We start from the raw sequence: 11110 nt of genomic DNA, 5'->3' as shown, positions 1-11110 counted from the left end.
GACATCCTGCAGTCCTGTGCCACGAGGCACAAGCTATCTACGTCATACCATCCGCAAACGAATGGCCTCATGGAGCGTCTTAATCGCACTCTCACAGACATGCTCGCGAAGTATGTGTCTTCCGACCACACTCACTGGGACCTCGCTCTACCGTTTGTCACCTCTGCGTATAATTCCTCGCGCCACGACAAAGCCGGTTATTCGCCATTTTTCCTTCTGTTCGGCCGAGAACCAGCACTGCCCCTCGACACAAGCCTCCCTGTTCACGCAGCACCCACCAGTGAATATGCACTTGACGCCGTCGCCCGCGCTGCCCACGCAAGCGAAATTGCCCGTGACCGCCTTTTTCACTCCCAAGAGAGCCAACCGCGTTTGTACGACCAGCGACACCGCGACGTGCACTTCCCGCCTGGTTCTTTGGTGCTTCTATGGTCTCCGTCGCGTCAGGTCGGCCTGTCAGAAAAACTTCTGTCTCGTTAGACAGGCCCCTACCGAGTGCTACGTGCCGTGACTCCCGTCACCTACGAGATCGCCCCTGACGCCCCATCTGCTTCCCAGTCCAGTGATATCGTGCACGTTACACGACTGAAGCAGTAGCACCCTCCTATTGATGACATTTAGACGCTCCGGGACGTCGCTTCTGCCGCCGGGGGATTATGCTACACGCGTGTGGTATTTGGTTGTTTGAACGAGGCGCGCGGGCGCCATCACTCGAGAAAAGAAGAGGAAGAAGGAGCTGGGCTCGCTGTGTGAATCTAACCGCTGAGCGCTGCAACCACTGTTGTAAATACAAACTGTAAATAGCTGGTGGTCTTACTGACTCGTCCTTCGCGGAACAATATTAACAGCGGAGCTGTTTAAGCTCTTGGTTAGACCACGTAGCGCGAACAAAAACTGTGGGCTGATCCGGAAGGCAGTGCAGAAAGGGTTCAAGCGTAATGGCACATACCCCTGTAAACTAGCGAAGCTGTTTAAGCTCGAGGATGGTCCGTTGAGAGTACGCCGCAAAACCTACGCCTGGAGATGACGTCTCCATGCGTCGCCTACCAGCGTTTCGCCCCAGCTGCGCCGACCGCGCCGAGCCTCGCCGCCACAGCTGCGTGAGCCTTGACGTCATCGCGCGCCGCATCACTTCGCTTTAGCTTTGCCGAGCCATGACGTCACCGTGCCGTGCGGAGAGGTTGCTGCGGCTGCGCAGACATGGAGCTAAGGTGTGACGTGAGTGCACCGATCCACAGGATATATAGCTCCGCGTCTCCGCGCTGAGCACATCGCCGTGAAGGTGGGGCAGCCGAAGAAGAGCGTCACTCCCGAAGCAGAGGAAGCGCCGCGCGAAAGCCGCCGGATCGCTACTCGACAGCGAGTTAGACGACTGCGGTCCGATCCCGAGTATCGCGCCGCCGAAGCGGTGGCGAGATGTTGGTGTATCGCAGAAGATCCGGAGTTACGAGCCCGCGAAACCGAGCAAAAGCGTTGGACCGCCAGATGCCTCCAGGTACTTTAATGACCGAGTGTTCCTTGATCCATGGGCTGTCGATGATTTCGGGGTGATCGTGCTCAAAACGTGGCCGAGTCTCGAAGCATAACCTCACAAAAACTCGGCCGAACCGAGGTAAGGCTAGGTGGGGTCACCAGCTTCGCTGTTTGCCCAGTTTTCGCACCACTAGCGTGAAGTGAAGCTGCCCCTAATTTTTTTATTGTCGTAATCGGTGGTCATCGTGACGATAAGTACGTACACACATTCGCGTATCACCTTTGTTAATAAATCTGTCCGTCACGTAAGACGGACATACCCCCTTAAGCAATGGCTCAGACCCCCGTAAACGCGGCCCCGTAATCGACAAAAGAGGTCAAATTCTACTCTAGAATGATGAGCGGCACGGAGCCAGCTATGGTAGAAGACGACGACGACGAACGCGGGAGCAGTCGCACGAGCGCGTGCCGAGCACGAACACGAGCGCAACCCGAGGGGCGCCAACGAGACAGCTGTGGAAGAAGACGACGCTCAAGCCAATGCTGATAATTTTCAGTACACAGGCGATTTCGCCTAGCCATATACGATTTCGCCTAGCCAGATAAAAGCGTCGCTTTAAACTATGGAGGCGAAGCAGGCGCAAGAGTTCTCCCCCCAAAAAGTATCATATCTTCATCCGCGTAGTTAAGGCTGAATAAGAGAAAACACATGCATCTTAGTCACAACAGCAAATTAAAACAAAAGTGGTAAATCTGACTTATTTTTCTGCTTTTGTCTTCCGCGTGTAGGCAAATGCGAAGCCGTCGCACGTGGAAGCTGCGATAATTTGGTATATGCTCTGAGAAACGGAAGGAGCTGTCAGACGCTGCAGGATTACTTCGCGCAGTAATACACATGCAGACCACCATCTCTGCAGCCACTGCGCTGCGTTGCGCGAACTGCCGCTAGGTGACGCATAACAAATTGTGGTGACTAACGCTTACGTGGCTCTGCTTGGAATGGGTGCTGGCGCCCACCATTCTCCATGGTTCTTTCAGTGCTTCCGCAGTTTAAACAATGACGAGTACTGAGCCTATTTTTCCGTTTTGTTCCTCAGGCCAGCCAGATCATGGCCAAGCGGGACACTCGAGCGAATTTCACGTGGTTCCTCTTCAACGTGCATCTCACGGACACCACGAATATCTGCCTGGCTGACGGACCTTTTGCGCGAGTGAAAGGATTCAGAGATTTCTTCTATCGAGAAGCACAAAGGCTGAGAGGATAACCTGACGCACCTGTGCGGCCACTAAGATGGGTCAATAAATGAAGCGTTTTCCCCAGTTTTTCCTCTTTAGAGCTTACCTTCAACATGGTGCAGAAGTGTCATTGTTTCCTGAGCAAGACGCCTGACAGTAAAATATTTACACGAAAGCCTAAGAAACGTTCAGTGAATATTTATAGATTGCTCCGCCGGTGCGACAAACCTTTTCAGAAGATTCGTTGCAACCATTTTTACCACTTGCGCAACCCTCACTAAAAGCTCCTAAAGGGTCTCGAAGAGCCCGGCGGTGGAGCTTTCCGGCGTCCTCTGTATAATTAACAATTTACAGTTTTTGACGCGTGTTCATAAGAGATGAACCATGAAAACCTGAAAATATCGTCTTTGGTAGTCTACGTTTTATGGTGCACAGGTATTTAAAAAACGTAGCTACATATAGGTTCTATTTCCTATACCTTTGGTTTTCAGCAACACTGGCCTGGGCCAACTAAGGAATGCCGAAGTCAGGGAAGTCGCCGTCGCTGTCGCGACTTCCCCCTCCTCCGTGCACGGGCGACTGCGCATGACGCACGCGCTCCATCTTGGAGATAATCTGCTGCGGTTCCAGTCTAGGCGACCCGAGATGACTGATGGTGTAGCGTGCGCTGTATTTTTACTCGCCTATTTAACGCTGAAGTGAGGCGCAGCACAAAGGGGAATTGACTCCCAGCGCTGGCTCATCACGCCAGCTTTACGGCAGCGAGTGTTCGCGGTCACCGAGTGAGCTCTGTTCACGTTTGCCCGTACACGCGTGACACTATGCTTGTTAATTTATTAAGAGACTATTTACTGCACTATATTACGGCCGATAAAACTACAATCCTTACTACTTGTATTAGTAAAATACCTTGCTAGCACTATCAATGTTGCGCCCTTCCAGGCGAAACTGCCACTTTCTTCATTCGCTGCTTGTACTGATCAATCCCCCATGGTATGTTTCACTTGTGCAAAAATAATCTCGTTGCTACTGCACTTCGATTTAAGCACAGTATCAAGGGACCAGAAGGAAACCCGCGGTTCATTAACTGTCACGTAGGCTTTGCCATCTGACGCTGTGTACGGCGTCATAGCGGTAGTGTGGCGAGATGGAGAGGAAGCGTTATAAAAAAAAGTCGCAGTTTCACCGGAAAGACGAATTATCGATTGCGATAGCAAATTAGTGGACAGCTATACGAAATAAGGATAGTAGTTTTATCGGCCTTATAAACTTGTAAAAATAGGCATACTAACTTCATTACCAAACATTGTGCTCGAAGCAAACCATGAACGCATCTGATTCTATGACCGCGGAAACTCGCTGGCAAAACGCTGGAGTGAGTAAGCGCGGCGGCAGCAGCGAGCGAATTGACATTCGTACTGGCGCTCGCGTCAACGCGAACTAAGCCGCGAAAACACAGCGTAGGGCAGACTCTGTCCCCGCCGTAGATGGCTTTCAAGATACAGGGCTCCGGGCGGGTGCGCGCGGCATAGAACGCCTACCAACCCTACCCACCCCCCGGAGCTCTGCGGCCCCGGCGGGCGCGCGCGGCCGCTCGAGCCGCTCGGAGTATAACGCGTCCCCCCCTCCCGCCTTTGCTACTTTTTCTTCGGAGCGTTGCGCGCTTCCATCTCGCTTCCCTCCCTTGCGTGCGTGAGAATGAGCCACGATCACCGGCTTACTTTCGCACGCTTTCACTCGTACATACAGCATACGGCGCACAGCGACGATATTGTCTCCCTTGGACTTTATAGGGAACGTCATGGCGACGACGACGACAGAAATGCGCCTGGAGTGTCCGTATAATTGCTGTCGCAATAAAAAGCTCCGCTTGAGTTAGCGTGATCAATGCAGAGGGTAGGAGTCAAAGTGGAACTCCGTTAGCTGACCTTCAAAACTACGCAATGGCACAGATTTCAGTGGTCAGGCAGTCCAGTGGACGTCCTCACATTGCATTTTTGTGCTTTCCTTTGATGTGAAAAGGTAACGTGAAGGCAAGATTGTGGTTAATGTTTCTGAATTGCAGCCCAATCTAAGTTGGTGCTAATGCAGCAGGCTAGGCTATAGACACACCATTTTCCGGTCCATCTGCCCGTTGTTCCCGCTTTCATTAGCCCTTTGAGAGTCAAGTTTTTCCCCACATGAGATTCTCTAGAGTCGATTTTTTTATTGCAGATTTTAAATGTTCAGACTAGCCTATCTCGAAAAAAATTGCCGCGATTTTTTTTTACAGTGACAAAAAAACTGACAAAAATGTTTACCCATAGGTAAAGCATGCATTTTTATTCATGAATACGCATGGGCTTTCATAAATTAAAGAGTAGATACAATGGAATGAATATATTCTGAATTCGGCACTTGGACATAGTCCGCATCGGAGGAATCGCCGCTCGACTTGCTTGGAGCAGAGCAACCTAGTGCGAACGCCTATAGCCTAATCGAACCGTGTATGTGAGCGCACATAAGAAAGCCTGGTGGTTGCGCGGCTGTCATAAAAAACAAACCAGTCAGAAACTTGCAGTAATCCTTCGTCCTATCACCGCCGAGGCGCAATCCGTTTTCGCGAGTCTCGAGAAAAGAAACGCAGGCAGCATCGTTGGCATATGGCGGCATCGTTGTATTTTATGTATCTATGACCTATGTATTCGCACCCCTTTGATCAAAAAGTTGCAGAGGCACTTGTCTCTATACAGGCATTCAATGCGATAGCATTCTGGGCGTGTTGATTATATCGACGTTCATACTATTTCGACGCCTATGTCACGTGAAATTGTCACATTACGTCATCGTTTGGTCATGTGACCTTGCAACTTAAGGTTTTTCCTTGGTCACGTGACTATGTCACATTACGTGATTACTTGGTCATCTGCGCGAATTGGTCAAAGACCATTTGAGTGTGGGCCATCCATACTTTGGGGCTGGGCCAAGTGAATTGTGGAAGTGGGCCAGGTTGGTTTTGAACGGGCGTGAAGTCAATTATTGAATAGGGAGGAGGAGGAATAAACATTTATTGATGAAGAAGAAAAAAAAAGGAAAGGAGCATTTCAGGCTGCGTCCCTATTCTAAGACACCAATGGCCACCGCGACTCGCCCAGCTTGATCCAGGAGGCCTTCTGGGCCTCGAGGTCAGCCAGAGTGAGGATGGCCTCCCAGGGTTCCCTTAGCAAGGTGATTACCAAATTGGGCAAAGTCAATTTTGGTAGTGGGCAGCACCCATTTTGGGGGTGGGTCAAGTCAACTTCAGGAGTGGGCCATGTCAGTTTCGAACGTGGGTTAACTCAATTTTCGAATTGGGCAAAGCCATTTTTTTAGTGTGGGCTAGGGCGTCCGTCTTACGCCGTGGCTGTTCACCGTGGGATTTCGTAGTGCGAGCCCCAGCAGATGCACCGCCTGGAACGTGACGTCATCACTTGGTCACGTGGGTTTTGGTACCATGGGATGTTAACGCCGGCCGCTCGCCGCATTTCCCGCTTCATGAGGCATATGCTTACGCATTCATAAACGAGCGAGCATCTAGCGGAGACCCTTTGAGAGATTAAAAACCAGACAGATATAAGTTTTTACAATCGCAAGGACCGGAAACAGCCCGCGAGACGAAACCAAAACTAACTGACACATATCCGCGCACGCGCGGTTGCGTGAGTGGTCGCCGACGCGCGGGCGAATACAAGCCGTGAAATCAAAACCAAGAAACTACGGAGTGAAAAAAAAAAACAACCTTGTTGTATCAACGCAGGGTGGCAGCACTTGCTGAAGCAGCAAGAAGTTGAAAAATTGGCGCGTTTTTCTAACACAGAGACGGTGCCGTAAGTATATGGCATTTCCCATTTGGGACTTGTTCGCGACGTGGTATATTTACATCTTTGACCCTCAAAGGCATGGAGGAAGGAAACCCAGGAGAGGCCCCGGCCAGCACGGACGTATTGGAGAAGGTGTGGCGGAAGTCACGCGCTGTTTTTTGCAAACGAGCACTAGGACGGGTACCCCAATTGTCAACGTTGCCGTAGCAACCACGCTCCTGAAGCTTTCGCTGTTGCTCTCGGTCTCTGGAAAGTCAGATAATATTTTTTCACCGGTGTCTTTCTCCCAGCGCCTTTTGTTCGCGAGAAAAGCTGACTTTGCAGTGTGGTGGGTGAACTTGAAAGTTGTGTTTTGGGTCTGTGAGCGTGAGTGTCAGCCAGCAACAGATACACTCAAGCAATCACGGCGCGAGTCTTCGTCGTCTTCTTCAACGTGCCACGGAAAACAAAGGAGCGCCTGCTTCACTAAAACTGCTATAGACGTTTCGTAGGCTTTATTTTGACGCGCGTCGGCAGCACACATTTCCGGCGACTCGTAACGATGCAAGTTCAAAGTTCGCGCCCATCTGCTCTGGCGAGCTGCAGAACGCCTGATTGGAGGCGCAAAGGGAGATGACACACCAACATGGCTGCACTTCCGGCTTCAAAAACGTGACGTCAGTGCCTCTGCTGCTTTGTTTCTTTCCTCCATGCTCAAAGGGTAAAATCACTAGTTGTTGTTGCTGCTTGTGGTAGCCTATCGAACATGTGGATCATTCCCATTATGAGGGATCAGTCAAAAAACGGGTCGATTATTCCATAATATAGAACATAATCGTAAAGGAATGTCCCGCAGCGACGCACACCATTAAACACAGCACCAACCCTACATCTAAAATCACCACGCCCGAGCAGTGGGAGGCTGTGCTGCTCAGCGCATGCCCGGAGGACCAACTCTGGGCAGTCCGGCTGGCCGACGACACCGCCAAGACTCAAGGTCTGGACGCCGCCTGAGGAAGGGTGGGCTCTGGTGGGGCTAGTCTTCCGGTCCCCGCCTCCCTTGACCCCGCCAAGGACAATCAATAAAGTTTTGTATCTCTGTCCACAGTAGTGCCTTACGCAGACGACACATTTCGAGCTATTGTATCTTCTTTTCATTCCCAAATTGAAGAATCAAGAATGCAGTTTCTATTCATTTGTAATCATAGTCACAGAGCAGAATTTTCAGCCTGAAACAGCTCTTTTTACGTGTGATTTCAACTTTATACGCCCTACTTACTCCAGAGCAGTCCCAAAATTTTATTTTGGATTAGAATAAAGTACCCATTTTGGGGGCAATTTAGTGTAGTGCCTATGAACCATATATTCGCTTGACAACAGCAAACTCCGCACCGCCGCTCATGTTCCAGCTGACGAAAACAAATAGCTAATTTTGTAACCGCCAGACTGCGAAAATCTGTTGACAGTTTAGCTATGACTGATGTGGAGTGGACTGATCACTGCACAACTCGTTTACCGGTAGAAGTAGTAAAAGACTATCCATAATCAACCCGAATGTTAGAATTTGTGCGAAGCGGAGCTTCAGTGTAGCGGGCTATCAAATCCTATAGAACTAAATTACACGCGTACAAGTGTGTTCATTTTCAACTTAAGCAACGTGAAAGCTCATGCATTGTCGGCTCATGCTCCGCACAGGTAACTAAATGTTATGCACTACGCCGCTCAAAAGCAAGTTTGAAAGCAAAGAAAGATTCGCTGGTTTATGTGCACCCGCGTTATGAATTGACTTGGCACTATGTCGCGCATGGTTTACACTACCAGTTTCACAATTCTCGCTATTATTTTATTACAAAGAAACAAACAAAATATGATGTTAGGCGGCGTTAAAGATGCTCGTGCGTGAATGTCTCGAAGTCGGTAATAGAGGCCTGACAGCCACTTGTCTACCACGCACGCTATGACATATGCAGATATTCGAATGCACGCAGCCTGCCCCATCTCCGGTTTGTTGTATTGTTTACTGCCAAGATAGCATACAAGCATAGGTTGACGTGGTAAAAAATTCTCTTTAAGAAGAAAATAGAACAGGTGAGCAGTTCCAGGCTTCCCGGCACTGTCGCGGCTACAACGCGTCAGGCTATCCCGCCGGGCTCTGCGCCACGTTGTAGTAGAAGTCCTTGAATTCCTTGACTCGCTGGAAGGGTCACCTGGTCAAGCAGCACACTGTTACGTCCCTGAGATGCACGTTCAAGAGGAACCGGCTGAAGTTGGCTCGCCTGCCTGGAATCTCCATGATGAGCATCGCTTGACAAACGGGGTGAGCCGACAGGGGCAACATTTGGTTTCCAATCTTCCTATAAATTACAAGTACCAAGAAAGGGGTAGGTATGCAGTTGTACTTAAACATAATATATCTTGCTTTCGATTTTCAAGCGAAGCTTGCAGTGACTCTCAAGCTTCGGTGGTGCTGTGGTCACGCAAAAACTCACGTGTGACGCATTCAGGCATTGTTTATGCGAGGATGAGCCAGGTATATGAGGGTATGAGCCAAGGACAAGACAGAATGAAAGAAAGGAGGAAAGAAAGAGCATGCGCGCGGAAAGCTGCGCCGGTGCCAGATCACGTGACGCGCGCGACCGATCAGGGTCGTTTGGTGCATCGCGGGGATTGAAAAGGAAGGAAAGAGGTTGGCGCGTGCTCCGCCGGGCTTCCCTCGCCTCAGATCAGTTTTGGCGCCTGGATGGGGAGGCCCCGCGTGGTTCTTACCGCCGAGGAGCGGGCTGCGTTTGAGCAATGGCGCCGGGAACGCGCTCGGGAAAGGGCTCGGGAAAGGGCTCGTCGTCTACAGGCCGATTCTAGCGTGAGGGCTTCCGAAGCCAGGCGAAGCGTCAGCGAAGAGCAGCGGACCCCAAGTTGCGGGAGCGCGAACGGTGGTGCACGCCTCGGCAACGCTAGCGCCAGCTTCCCCCGGTGCGACGACCAGGTTTGAACGCGAGTGTCTCAACGAGAACTTCGGAGGCAGCTGCAGTGCGTGTGACCGGTGGTGGTTCAAGCACAACATGGCACTCGCCACTTCAATTCGCTCCGAGGAACACTGAAGAAATACACGAAAAGCTTCGCTTACCCTCTTTTCCTTGACAGGGGAGAGGCTACTGATTTCTTTTTTTTCTGTATCTATATTTTTCTTTTGTTTCTTTTTTATTTCGATAGCAATTATATGGACACTCTATACGAATTTTTGCTGTCGTCGTCGTCGCCGGGAGGTTCCGATAAAGTCAATGGGTGATAAAATCGTCGCCGTGCGCCGTAGGCTGTATGTGCGAGGGAAAGCATGTGGCGATGAGCCGGAAATTGCGGATCGCGCACACTAGGGTGGGAAGCGGGAATGGAGCGCGCATTCTTACAGTTAGGCACAGCGCTCCGGAGAGAGGGCAGGGAGTGGAGGGGCCACGCTGCACAGCGATTGAGATATTGTGGTTGTGAAGAGGAAGAGGAGCTATCTGCAGCCCTTTAGGGAGCACGACTCAGCGCCTCGGGAAGGGGCGGGGGATGTACAGAAGAAAGAGAAGAGAGTGAAGGTCGAGGCGATTACACAACCCTGCACTGTCAGGGGTAGTCAGGTGACGCATTCACAAATTATGCACTCCCACCGGGCCGGTAGTCTCCGGGTGGAGAGTGGGCAGATGGAGGAGCCAGGCTTTACTGCGGCTGCGCGGTCCCGCCGCTATAGAAGACTCCCGGGGGAGGGGAGGGGGGAGTCCTGTGCCGCGAGCGCACACCCGCGCGGCTGTATCTTGAAAGCCATCTGCGGCGGGGGCAGAGTCCACCCTCCCCGTGTTTGTTGGTGTTCTTTGCCATTTCAAAGCCACCCTTTCCAAGTACACCTAAATACTGTGAACAGGTGTCAGATTTTCCTTCATCTGGGAGAGCGTGTCGAACGAGTGGAAGAGCACCGTCTGGGTAAAGGTCCGCAAAGACAGAGTGTGAACTAGCCAAGCCGAGCCTGGCTAAGTATAGCTAAGCACGGCTGGGACTACTTAAGATTAGTAAGTCATCAAAGACAATTGATAGCCAATCAATAAGTAATCGATAATCGATCAATAATCAAGATATTCTGGGAAATGCCGGCGATGACGCGGTAGTGCTTAGCCTAGCCCAAAAGCAAGCCAAGCTAGGTTCCCATCAGTTTAGCTGTCTCTTTAGCATTGCGCCTCCAGTCCAAGCTACGCAAATTTTTTACTTCATTTTCTTTTATAAGGCATTCATTGGTTTGCAAGAAAGTTGTGCTGTTATTTTAGTGGATAATAAATTTGGTCTCGCTAACTGGCGTATAACTGCCCCAGACCAAAGTGGTAATGAAGCAAGTAAAAGCAGCGAGAGAACCTGCCAAGCGGTTGTAGGGCAAAAGTAAACTGTGTGAAAGGTTAAGACGAGAGGAAGAAACACACGGCAAACGCAGCTTCTACGCTTCGCCGTATGCGTTTCTTGCTATCGTGCAGTTTTCCCTTCTTTCAGTATGTGCCAACTACCCCGATATATCTTATTGGTGTAGGTGGATCCCGCTTTCACATGGTATTATAATT

Source organism: Dermacentor silvarum, chromosome 7 (genome assembly GCF_013339745.2).
Source record: "Dermacentor silvarum isolate Dsil-2018 chromosome 7, BIME_Dsil_1.4, whole genome shotgun sequence".
Taxonomy (NCBI): Eukaryota; Metazoa; Arthropoda; class Arachnida; order Ixodida; family Ixodidae; genus Dermacentor; species Dermacentor silvarum.
The sequence above is the reverse complement of the archived record's forward strand: the minus strand, read 5'-3'. Positions refer to the sequence as shown.